General features: G+C 37.5%; 2 pseudogenes; both read right to left on the minus strand.

Moving 5' to 3' along the window:
* Positions 1-1,823: 1,823 nt before the first annotated feature.
* On the minus strand, positions 1,824-3,173 carry LOC141550676 (heat shock cognate 71 kDa protein pseudogene; annotated as a pseudogene).
* Positions 3,174-4,352: 1,179 nt separating this feature from the next.
* LOC141550678 (heat shock cognate 71 kDa protein pseudogene) lies at positions 4,353-5,276 on the minus strand (annotated as a pseudogene).
* Positions 5,277-13,768: the final 8,492 nt, after the last annotated feature.

Genomic DNA, 13,768 nt, shown 5'->3' on the forward strand with positions numbered 1-13,768 from the left:
AGGAGAAATAAGAAGAGGAAGGATTGAGAGAGAGCCACAGCAGAGATGCATTCAGATATCCCAAAGGGACTATACCTGGGCCTTTGTTCTAATTAATATTTACTTCCTTTTCCAAGAGTCTTTTCACATATAAACACATTTATGCAATTCTGTAATCTTTAAAGGTTTGTCTCGTTTCCTTAGTCATGTTGCTGGCAGCAGCAGCACTGATGTGGCTCACACCCACAGTTCTTTGAAAAAGGCATGAAACCGGATAGCTATTAAGACTCACTAAAAGCACAAAGATGGGCTTGGCACCCACAATGGGATCTGTTTCCATCTTTTACCTGGAAAAGAAACCCTAGACTAAGAGATTCCTAGCCAATAGGAACCGATTTCTTTCCAAGTGCCTCCAGGCTTGTCAACTGAGTTAAGGGGTAGATAAGGGTGGCACAATAAACCAGCACATACAGGAAGATTCCTGGTATTAAATGTCACCTCCGCCTACTCAGCCCCCAATCCAGGCAGCATTTCCCCCTTCCAAACCTGGCCAACCAGGCAATGAATTTTTATCTCCTTTGATTTTTATCTCCTGCCACAAAGTTTACAAAACATTTTACAAGCATTATTTGATGCCCACAATAGCTCTCTATTATTAACATTCCTGTTTTATGGATAAAAAAACTAAAAAAGATTAAAAGCCTTATCCATGATCGGAGGAACTGAGAAGCCCTATGGATGGTATTTGAACTCAAGCCTCTCTTGGCTATAGAAACAGGGATTTTATCACTATTTCACCCTATGTTCCAGGCAATTAGGATAATAGGACCATAGAATTAAAACTGGAAGGAAACTTAGTGGTCCATACTCCTCATTTTATAGATAAGAAAATGGAGGCTCTGAAAGAATAAATAACTTTGACATTTATTAATTTCTTACTTTGTACAGACCAGCTGGGTGATACAGTGGATAGACAGATGGGTTGAGAGTCAGAAAGATCTGAGTTCAAATCCAGTCTCAGACATTTGTTAACTGTGTGAACTGAGCAAGTCACAATTCTGTTTGCCTTAGTTTCCTTATCTATAAAATGACTGGAAAATCCAGCATTTTTGGAACAAAAATTCCAAATGGGGTCATGACTAAACATGTTCAGAGCACTGTGCTTGGAACTGATACAAGGACATGATTAAAACCATAAATCAGGGGCTTATAGAAGTTGGGGAGAATGCATAACAAACATACAGATAAATACTATATAGATCATTGCATACATATATGTATGTATATATACATAACATAAATACCCACATAAAATACAATACACACACATATACAATACATATAATACAAAGTAGTGAAAAGCATTAACAACTAGGGAAACAGTGGTAGGGGAAGTATACATATATACAATACATATAATACAAAGTGTATATAAATAATACAAAGTAGTGAAAAGCATTAACAACTAGGGAAACAGTGGTAGGGAAGGGAATTTCAGGGGATTTTCCATTTAAGGATGTTGGCACATGAGAAACATTTTAAAGAACTAGGCCACCTGAGATTTGAACTCAGGTCCTCTGGCTAGAAACTCAGCATATTATCTGCTACTTCAAAGTATTCCAAATTCCCAAACTAAGTAATCAGAAAGTATGGGATACAGACTCTCCCAAATCTTGGAGAATTCTATTCTCTAGTGCCAATTACAAATAGATGTGTTTCTCTAGGATGAGGATTGCATTTGCATTTATATACAGTGCTGATAAAATGGAATGTTCATTTCTCTCCCTCTGCACAATTCAAGTATTCAAAATGTCCAGATTTCCACAATAGCTTAAATATTACTTTTAAACTGTTACTGTTTTGTCCACAAATATGAGCTCTTCAATTTTTAGAAAGCTTTTTCTTCTGCTGTCAACCTCCTTAATGGTGGGTCTAGGAGAAGAAGCACCTCCAGACCGGGCTGCTCCACCTCCTAAGAACCCCATGTCTCCTGGCATGCCCCCTGCATCCTGATAAAACAGAAATGATGGGGTTGCAGACTTTCTCCAATTCTTTCTGCTATTGCTCAAATTCTTCCTTTTCAGCAGTCTGGTTCTTATCTGGTCAGTTGATTATTTTACTACATTTCTCAAGGAACTTCTGCTTGATTTCATCATCAATTTTGCCTTACAGCTTTTCATCCTCCATGGTAACCTTCATATCGAAAGCCTAAGATTCAAGATGATTCTGGGAAGATACTTTGTTTCTCTGCTTTTCATCCTCAGCCTTGTATTTCTCAACCTCCAGGATCATATGCTCAATGTATTCTTTGTTCAGATAAGCTTTGACATTGGTGATGATGATCTTGTTCTCCTTGTTCTTATTCACAGAAGAAACATTGAAGATGACATTTGCATCAATATCAAATGTTACTTCAAAAAGAGGAACACTCCTAGGTACTGGGGGAGATACCGGTGAGCTCAAATTTGCCATGCAGGTTGATATTTTGTCATTGCTCATTCACCTTCATAAATCTAAGTAAGTACATCAGTCTTTTTGCTGGTGGTAAAGGTCTGCTTCTGCTTGATGGGGATGCTGGTATTACATTTGTTCAAAACTATCATAACTCTGCCAGAAATTTCAATTTCTTTAAAAATTTTTTTATTATTATATATTTTTATTTACAAAGCATATACATGGGTAACTTTTTCAACATTGACCCTTGCAAAACCTTTTGTTCCAAATTTTCCCCACCTTCTCCCCACTCCCACCTCTAGATGGCAGGTAGTCCAATACATGTAAAATATGTTAAATTATACGTTAAATCCAATATAGGTATACATATTTATAGTTATCTTGTTGCACAAGAAAACTTGATCTAGAGAGAAAAAAAACCTGAGAAGGAAAACAAAAACAGCAATTTCAATTTCAAGAGAAATAAAAGTGACATCCAAGAGCAGAAAGTCTTGTACATTCTCAGATTTATCTCCAGACAAAATGGCAGCCTAACAAATGCAGCCAAATGCAGCCTCACTGCACCTTAGGCGACAGTTTCACAAGAACTAATGCTCTTGTTGAGTTGTCATCAAAAAAGTTTTGCAGAAAAACAATTTACAAATATGATCTCATTTTATTCACATAGTAACCCTCAGAGGTAAGTGCTATTATTCCCATTTTACAGATGAGGAATGTGTGATTGGCATTAATTTCCTCATGATCAAACAAACAGTAAATGTCTAAGATCAATTCAAACTCAACTCTTCCTGAGTCCAGGTCCAGCTTTCTTAGCTAGCTGGCTCTGCCACTACTGTTTAGGTATAAGATCATAGATCTAGAACCGGAAGGGGCTCCAGGATCTAGTGTAAACCTTTTTTTATAAAAGAAACTGGGATATCAATGTGTCAATGACAAGATTTAAATTCATGAACTATATCCACTCATATGAAAGAGTGTTCCAAATCACTACTGATCAGAGAAATGCAAATTAAGACAACTCTGAGATACCACTACACACCTGTCAGATTGGCTAAGATGACAGGAACAAATAATGATGAATGTTGGAGGGGATGTGGGAAAACTGGGACACTGATGCATTGTTGGTGGAGTTGTGAAAGAATCCAGCCATTCAGGAGAGCAATCTGGAACTATGCCCCAAAAGTTATCAAACTGTGCATACCCTTTGATCCAGCATTGCTGGGTTTATATCCCAAAGAAATACTAAAGAGTTTGGGAAAGGGACCTGTATGTGCCCAAATGTTTGTGGCAGTCCTTTTTGTAGTGGCTAGAAACTGGAAAATGAATGGATGCCCATCAATTGGAGAATGGTTGGGTAAATTATGGTATATGAAGGTTGTGGAATACTATTGCTCTGTAAGAAATGACCAGCAGGAGGAATACAGAGAGGCTTGGAGACACTTACATCAATTAATGCTGAGTGAAATGAACAGAACCAGAAGATCTCTGTACACTTCAATGCTGTATGAAGATGTATTCTGATGGAAGTGGATATCTTCAATATAAAGAAGATCCAACTCACTTCAGTTGATCAATGAGGGACAGAAAAAACTACACCCAGAGAAGGAACACTGGGAAGTGAATGTAAATTGTTAGCACTACTGTCTTTCTACCCAGGTTACTTATACCTTTGGAATCCAATTCTTAACGTGCAACAAGAAAATTGGATTTACACACATATATTGTATCTAGGTTATACTGTAACACATGTAATATGTATGCGATTGCCTGTCATCTAGGGGAGGGAGTAGAGGGAAGGAGGGGAAAATTTGGAAAAATGAATACAAGGGATAATGTTATAGAAAAAATTACTCATGCATATGTACTATCAAAAAAATTATAATTTTGTAATTATAAAATTAATAAAAAAAGATTTAAATTCAAAAAAAAAGTTTTGCAGAAACTTCTGAATTTTTGGGAATGCAACTGGAACCACTCACCAGGACAGTGACATGAATCTGTGATTTATTTAGATTGGCATCTGTTAAGGTCTTTTTCACAATTCCAATGTGCCATGGAAGAGATTAACATTCAGCTTTTTGAGACAGTTATAGAAGTATATATAGTATATAGAAGTATAAGGTATAGACATCTGTACCTTCATAGATGGAGTCAATCACAATACTGGTCTGGATACTAGAGGATACACTTTGCATGTTCCCATACTGATGGAGAACAACCCTCTTCTTCTCAGTGATGAAATTGTGTTTTTGCTTGAACTCAATAATGAAATGATAGGTCACCTGGTTGTCAAAGTCCTCCCCACCCATGTGGGTGTCCCCAGTTGTGGACTTGACCTCAGAAGTGCCATCTTCAAAAGTGAAAATGGAGACTTAGAAAGTACCACCTTTAAGATTCAAGAGCTATACCTTTCTCTTGGCACTCACCTTTTTGTCCAGGATTTAAGAAATAGCAGCAGCAGTTGGCTCATTGATGATTCAGAGCACACTGAAACCAGTGATGGTTCCACCATTTTTGGTGGTTGTTGAGAATCATTGAAATAGGCTGGTTCAGTGACTGAAGCATTTATGAATGTCTTCCCAAGATAAACTTCAGCAATTTATTTAATCTTGATAAGACCACAGAAGATATTTCTTTTGGAAAGAAACTTTTTATGTCTCTTTTTTTTTTAATTCCACTTGCCCCTTTGCTGCCTGCATCATTCATCATTTTGAAAGACCAATATTTCATGTCTGACTGTATAGCTTATCATCAAATCTATGACTGATCAAACATTTAGCATCAAAAATTGTGTTGGTGGGATTCAGTGCAACTTGATTCTTTGTACCATCACTGATTAAATGTTCTGTGTGATGAAGGAGTTGTCACTTAGGGTGGTTCTGTTTCTTTGATGCTATATTCCCATGTTGGGAAGAATCCTACAAGATTGCCAAAATCAGTCAGTGTCAACTGGAGATCTCTTTGATATGATTTTTGCAGAGTTGGGGATCACAGCTGACCACTGATCACAGCAGTACTACTGCTGCACTGAGTAGGAAAATTTTATTCTAGATTGGTAGGGCACATTCACCTTCTCCATTCTATTCTTCTTTCTATATGATCAGTCTTTATATAGTTATAAATGATGAAATTATGCTGAAGCTCATAATCAGATTGCTATCTAGGGGAAGGGGGAGGTAAAAGAGGGAGGGAGGAAAAAATTTGGAACTCAAAATCTTACAGAAATGAATGTTGAAAACTATCATTATATGTAATTGGAAAATAAAATACTATTGAGTAAAACAATAACTCTGAGAATTCAGTGCTGTTATTATGCCAATTTTTATAGACTAAGAAACTTAGGCAACTAGAACTTTAGTGTCTAGCCAAAGGTAACATAGGGCATTAGTATCTGAGGCTAAATTAGAACTCACTTCTCTTTGACTCTAGATCCAGCATTTTAACTCCTATGCTACTATGTGGGTGCTCACTAGAGAGATTTTCCATTTGGGTGTTCAGTTATTGAATCCTTTGATTTTGGAGGAATTCACTGGAGAAAAACTGGCTGTAAAATTCCTAAATTCTTTGTAAGGAGAGCTCATGTAGTGGAGAAAGCTCTGTTGATTTTCTTCTGAGATAGCAAGCTGGATTTTCTTTGCTTTTTCTTTATTGCTTTTGTTTAAAAAAAAAAAAAAAAGGTCATTTTAATTACCAATACAGGCCTTTAAGTGATAATCTTGGGATAAACTTCATAAGAGGCACTTTGTTAGATGTGTATAACACTGTGTATTTGAAAGCAGGGGGAGAATTTTCACCTATACATATGGGTCTGTACAAAAGCACTGTTTTGATACTTCTTCCTGTACTGCCCTGAGGAAGCAAGTGGAATGACAATGTTTGTGCCTCCCCAGGAGCTCAGAGAACTGCTCTAATTTGGGGAGAGAGACAATATGTTCAAAATGCATCCTGACCAATTTGCCAAAGATAACATCTCTGATAAGAAGGAAAAAAAGGGAATTGTCTAAAGACCAATAAGAATTTATATGGAAGTCACCTATCAATTTAACTTTTAAGAAGAAATAAACATGGACATGCTAAATGCTGGAATTTACTTTATTGGATCATGCCTTTGTTTCCTGAGGACTTTATTTAGAGGGTATAGTTTTCTTAGTTTTTTTCTTTTTTAATTTGCTCAAGTTGGAGAAAGTGGGACAGATAGATTAATTTAAAATGCTTATAAATTAAAAAAAAATTCTATTTACTCTCACTTGCCCCCTACCTTTTTTCATTATTTCCCTAGATATTTTGTTCTTCCAAATGAATTATATTATTATTTGATGCAACTCCATAAAGTTTCCCATTTGGTATCTTGATGAGTATAGCACTGAGATCTGCAATAATTTTTGTAGTGCTATCATTTTTATGACATTGATAAGATCCAGCTATAGACACTGATTACCACTTTAATTATTTAAGTCAACTTTATTTTTTTAAGAAGCTTTAAAAATTGTATCTTAATAGGTATTAAGTAGGCTTTGGTAGAGTGACTCCTAGACGTTTCATTCATCTGAAAGTTATTTTGAGTGGACTTTCCTCTCTATTATTACTTTCTGGACTTTGTCATCGATAGAAATACTGTTGATTTGTTGGGTTTAATTTGTAACTTTCTAGTTTACTAACTTGTAGCGAGCTGTCGTCTCCAGAAGCTGCTGGATCGCTCTCTGGGAAGAGATCTGCTGTGTCTACTCAAATCTCTCAGACAGATTCTTCTTCCTGTAACGAACCGTTGTCTCCAGGCAGTTGCTGTTAACTCTTGTCCAAAGAAGTGACTTCCCTTCCTGCAGAGAACCCCGTCAAGCCTGATGCAATTCAGAGTCTTCCTCTTGAATCCTGGCTCTGAATCTCCTCCAACTCTTATCCTTCTTCAGGCCGATCTGCTCTCTGCGCCCAGTGCTGTCTCTTTTTATCCTCCCAGAGAATGGGCGTGGGATAATGCAAGGGCTTCTGGGAAGAACCACCCCAGCCAATGAGCTTGCCCCCTCTATCAAGTCAACCTGAGTTCTCACCTTGTAATTGTCCAGAAAACCTGAATTCTCACCTTGTCACCATCCAGACAACCTCAGTTCTCACTTAGTAATCCTAACATCTCCCCCTTTCTTTTGATTTAGAACATAGGACAGTCATGACCTTGAAACATAAATCCATCAATATGGGAAGTATTACAGATAATTACATAAATGACCTTGAAACATAAATCCATCAATATGGGAAGTATTACAGATAATTACATAAATTACATAAGCATATAGTAACATAGTAACATAACGCATGCTAGAAGTATATAACATAATCAAATAATCATAAATTGAAAATTTATAAATGTCCATAAGTCCATTGTCCATTATTCTCATCTTGTGTGAGGAAGTCCAATGATTCCTGCTGGTTTTTAAAGTTCTTTAACAGTCTTCTTATTATCCATGCTCTTTCAGTGTCAGATGTTTCTTAGATCTTCTCCTTTATTTTGAGGTCTTTCTCTTTTTCTGTCTCTCTCTGGTGGACAAGGCGAATATGACTCGTTGGCACCCATCTGATTCCTTCTCCTTCTGAAGAAATACAAGCAAACCCTCTCTCCCAGGCAGTTAACCTATCTAATTACCTTCTATTTACCACTTTCTAAATCTCTTCTCATCATCTGGCAATTACATTGGAATTGTTTGCACTGGACACAGCCCTGTTGGTTTAAAAGGCCTGTATTCTCCCCAAGTGTAATCCATTTTTGCAATCTGATTGCCTTTTGGTTGACTGATTGGGTAATCCCTTTCTGCCATGTGATTGCTTCTCTGCTGATTGATTAAATCAGAGTCCTGGCCTTCTAAAGGTTCTTTGGGTGTAACATCAGATGCCATCATGCCCCAAGTCTTTTTTGCCTGGGGCCCTGGACCTGGGCCCCTCATCCCATTTCCCTGAATTATTCTACACTCTGATGCCCAATGGAGTCCTCTGTTGCATTTTGGACATGGGGTTTTAGGTCTTCTTTCACCCTGTCTTCTCACTGTATCTCCATACCTACACTGAGCTCTTAGATGCCCAATTTTTCCACATTGAAAACATCGCCGAGTTTCTCTAGAAGGCCCTTGCCAGGAGGGACCCTGTCTTTCCACATTCATCATTGTCCGGGTGTAAAAAGCATTTGTTCCCACTGTAGCACAGCGTCTTATGATCTCCTCTAAAGGAGCATCTTTGTCTAATCCCCATATAATTCTTTTGCAAATCTCATTGGCATTTTCCTTAGCCAGATGTCTGGTCATTATTTCTGTAGCTGAATTTTCTCCAATAGTTCTTTTGACAGCAGTTTGCAAACGTCCCACAAAATCTGCAAAAGGTTCATTGGGACCTTGCTGTATTTTAGTGAAAGCCTCTCCACGATCTTTCTGTCCAGGAAGGACACCCCAAGCTTTTATTGCAGCCTTAGCAATTTGTTCATATATTGTCATGGTATAATTAATCTGTTCCGAATTCTCTCCATACTGACCTTCACCAGCTAAGTGCTCAAAAGTGAATTGTGTGTTAACTCCTATTTCCAAATTGCATCTGACTTGAATTTTACATAATTCATGAAATTCCGAAAGCCATAATAAATTTTCTCCAGGTTCCAGGCATATCCTTGCTATGGATTTCCAATCATTAGGGGTTAGGACTTCATAAGACAAACCATCTAGTAACATTTTAACATAAGCTGATGTAGCCCCATAAAGGGTACAACCTTTTTTCAAATCCTTAATTGTATTCAAATCTAAAGGTGCATATCTTCTCCTTTTTTTACCTACAGAGTCAATATTTTCAATCACAGGATATGCATGTATAAAATCACTTATATCCTGTCCTTCTCTCTTAGCTTTAACCAATGCTTTTTCTAATCTAGTCATAGGCTTAGGCTGCTTCACAGGCAATTCTGTTTGTGTTTCTGCCTCTTCCTCTCCTCCTTCTTGCTCCACCCATGAAGGGTTAATTGAGGGAGGAGATGGGAGGTGCTCCTGTTGCTCAGAATTGTACTTAACTTCATTGTTATCTGATTCATCCTTTTCACCTAATTTAGTTGACACTTCCCCATTTTGCTCCTTCATCTCTTCCTTTAGAATAACATTTTTTAAAGCCATTTGGATTAAATTGTAGGTATGAATTGTATCTTTGGAAACTGAGTTTGGTCTGGAACCAAAGGGTAAAATGTCACAAAGGTAATTGTACTGTTCACCTAATTGCTCTCCTACTAATTTCCACTCATCTGGATCCAATTCTTTTTCCAGAGAAAAAGAAGGACATATGACCTTCACAGTTCTTAAAAGTTCAGTAATCTCCTCTAAAATTATAATCAAGCCTTGGCTTTTCATAACCTTGATGATGCTCTCTAAACATTTTCCTTGAACAGAAGGTGTTTGCCCCATTTCACTATAAGAGATTCCTGGTTTAGCCCTTAACAAGTTAAGTTCCTTATTTATCTATTAGCACGCTCACTTAATCTTTAACAAAGTTTCCTCGTTACTCACGGTTCTGGGTCAGAGAGACTGAGATCTAGATCGGAAGCTTTTCCACTGGAATCAGGACCGTGTCTGTCCCTGTTCAGGCGCCAAATTGCGAAGGTCTGGTTTAGCTCCTCTTGTCAGGATAAGCAAAAGTCCTTGCCCCACGTTGGGCGCCAAATGTAGCGAGCTGTCGTCTCCAGAAGCTGCTGGATCGCTCTCTGGGAAGAGATCTGCTGTGTCTACTCAAATCTCTCAGACAGATTCTTCTTCCTGTAACGAACCGTTGTCTCCAGGCAGTTGCTGTTAACTCTTGTCCAAAGAAGTGACTTCCCTTCCTGCAGAGAACCCCGTCAAGCCTGATGCAATTCAGAGTCTTCCTCTTGAATCCTGGCTCTGAATCTCCTCCAACTCTTATCCTTCTTCAGGCCGATCTGCTCTCTGCGCCCAGTGCTGTCTCTTTTTATCCTCCCAGAGAATGGGCGTGGGATAATGCAAGGGCTTCTGGGAAGAACCACCCCAGCCAATGAGCTTGCCCCCTCTATCAAGTCAACCTGAGTTCTCACCTTGTAATTGTCCAGAAAACCTGAATTCTCACCTTGTCACCATCCAGACAACCTCAGTTCTCACTTAGTAATCCTAACACTAACTGTCTCAGTTTTTTATGTTTACCTTTTATTATTCTCTAAAATTTTCTATATAAGGCAATATTTCATGGATAAATAGGAATAATTTTGTATTTTCTTATGGAGTGTGCCTCTAAATTCTTTATTTTGTTGTTATATATATATATATGTATATATACATATATATATATATGTATGTGTATATATATGTGTATATATATATATATATTTATTATTATTTTTTTTGGTCTATTTTTAGCATTTCTAAGACTTCCCTTCCTTCTTTTGACTCTGGCTCAGAGAAGTGGGCCTGAGAATATTTGCTTTTGTTCTATGTTGGGTAGATGCTATGCAACCCACATGTTTAGGGGATGAAGAGGCCTCCGTATTATGGGATCTGGGCCTGCCCAGACATGTATATCTAAATCCATAGAAGCTAGAGTATACATTGTTTTGTTGACATGAATATTTTCTTCAGAAAACTCCAAATCTGCTTTCTCCTTTCTCTCTATGTATGTATATATAGAGATATATATGTATGAACACAAATATGTATATATACCCACATATATATGTATACATACACATATCAAGTACATTGGATAGAGCACCAGACCTGGAATCAGGAAGACATGAATTTAAATCTAGCCTCATACCAATTAATGTGTGGTCCTGAGTAAGTCACTTCCTATTTGCCTCAGTTTTCTCAACTGTAAAATGAATTGTAGAAGGAAATAGCAAACCATTCCAATATCCTTGCCAAGAAAACCCCAAATGAGCCCCAAAGAGTTGGACACAAAAGAAACAATTGAATAACAAATATATATCTAGTATGCATAGTTTTGTCATTGAAATCCTCTCCAACCTTCAAGTTCCTATCACTGTTAAGGGTACCATCATATTCCCAGTTATCAGGCTTAATCTTAGGTTTCATCCTTAGAATATGTCCTCTTTCTCATTATTCCACTCCCAACATATGATCAATTATCAAGTCATTCCCCAATTCAATAAACTCCAGTGGCTCCCCAATATCTCCAGGATCAAAAATAAATCTTCTGTTTGGTTTTTACAAGCTTAAATCTGAGTTCCTCCTATCATTACAGGCTTCTTCTTCTTCTTCTTGTTTTTCTTCTTCTTTTAATGATAATAGCTTTTTTATTTTTCAAAATACATGCAAAGAGGGCAGGTAGGTGGCACAGTGGATAGAGCAGCAGCCCTGAAGTCAGGAAGTTCTGAGTTCAAATGTGACCTCAGACACTTAATATTTCCTGGCTGTGTGACCCTGGGCAAGTCACTTAGCCCCAGTTGCCTCAGGAGGAAAAAAAAAACATACAAAGATAGTTTTTAATATTCATCCTTGCAAAATGGTATGTCTCAATTTTTCTCCCTCCTTCTTTACCTCCCCCCTCTCCTAGACAGCAAGTAATCCACTGTAGGTTAAATACGTACAATTCTTCTAAACATATTTCCACATTTAACATGTTCATTGCAGGCTTCTTATACCTTTGCTGTTGTTCAGTCATTTTCTGTCATGTCCAATTCTTCGTGATCCCATTTTGGAATTATCTTGGCAGAGATACTGGAGCGGTTTGTCATTTCCTTCTTCAGCTCATTTTACAGATGAGGAAACTGAGGGAAATAGGGTGAAGTGATTTGTCCAGTGTCACACAGCTAGTATTTGTCTGAGATCAGATTTGAACTCAGGAAGATGAGTCTTCCTGATTCCTGACTCTATCTATTGTGCTATCTTTGCCTTGCTCCCTACCCCTATCTTTGATTTCCAATCTTTAATCTTGGTGCCTTCTTTCTGAGATGACTCCTAGTTTATTATTTCATATCTTTTTTATGCATAATTTGTACATGCTGTCTTCCCCATTAGACTATGAGTTTCTTGAGAGTAGTGAGATCTTTTGTCTTCATTTATATCCTCAGTGTTTAGAATAGTGCCTGGAATATGGCAGGTGCTTAATAAATGGAGGAAGGAAAAAAGTGCCCATTAAGTAACTGGCACAAAGTAGGTGTTGTATAAATGCTTTCACAAAAAAATAATTTCTAAAGCTAAACTCTTTAAAAATATTAGCTTGTTTAAATGCAAATTGACTCAATCCTTTAAGAGGTTATAAAAAACATTTTCTTCAAATAGCTCTCCAAAAAAAATGATGGGAAAATTATGGTCACTGTGTTCCACTGTACAAAAGAGCAGTTACAGTTTACATTCTCAATCTCAAACAGTCACCTACAGAGTTTTATGAGTTCAAGTGGGAAAGGACTCATTGGGCCCCACTGATGAGATTATATTCAGTTCTTGTAGCCAGGGTAACCTCCTTCTCTGGTCTTATTTCCCTGAGCAATAATGCAGGCAATTCTGCTTTGTCAAAAATATATTAAAAATTGTGATACTATTAAAATTTGCAAAGTAGAGAAATGGAAGAATAAGAAACCAACCAAACTTTAACCCTAGGATGAGATTCTCATTTACAGCCAGCAGATGTCATAGTGGAGAGCTGACTGGCCGAGGAGGACTCCCCCCTCACCACCCCCCCCCACAATAGAAAGATGCCAGCTCTGAATCTCCCAGAACAGGCTTGTGTCAAGACTTCCTCTAAATTAAACCTTCAACAAGCTCCACTACTTCTCCACTCTCTGGTTCTAAATCCTTCTAGTGCAAGTTTAGGGGAGAAGTGGGGTAAAAAAAGGGGGGGCAATTTCTTACTTCCTCAAACACCTACAGTGACCCAGGTAGCATTATTTAAGAAGCAATTTAAACAATTGCGCTTTTTGGGAAGTTTCAAAATTTCAAAAAAAATGAATAAAAATAATGAAAGACCATTCATCAATTTCCTAAACGTGATCTAGTTTTCAGGATGGTGATATGTTCTGCATTGTTAAATAGCCACTATCTTCTTTAGTCTCTTTGTAGTACAGAGAAATGCAGTCGGAAGAAAACTGAAATTGTCAGAGAAAAACCAGATCTGGAATCCTAATGAATCACTAAGGAACAATTTAATAAAAGAAAATGTATTTAGCTTTGAAATCTTTGCCCTCAGATGAAAAAAGGGACTTGGAGAGGACAGAAAGGAGACAATCCATTTGTAGATGGGGCTTCCATGGGGAAAAATTTCAATCAATCATTAAACATTTGCACCGTGCTAAACATGGGGGATACAAAAAGAAGCAAAAGACAGTTCATTCCCTCAAAGGGCTTATAATCTA

This window comes from Sminthopsis crassicaudata, chromosome 1, assembly GCF_048593235.1.
Source record: "Sminthopsis crassicaudata isolate SCR6 chromosome 1, ASM4859323v1, whole genome shotgun sequence".
NCBI classification, from domain to species: domain Eukaryota; kingdom Metazoa; phylum Chordata; class Mammalia; order Dasyuromorphia; family Dasyuridae; genus Sminthopsis; species Sminthopsis crassicaudata.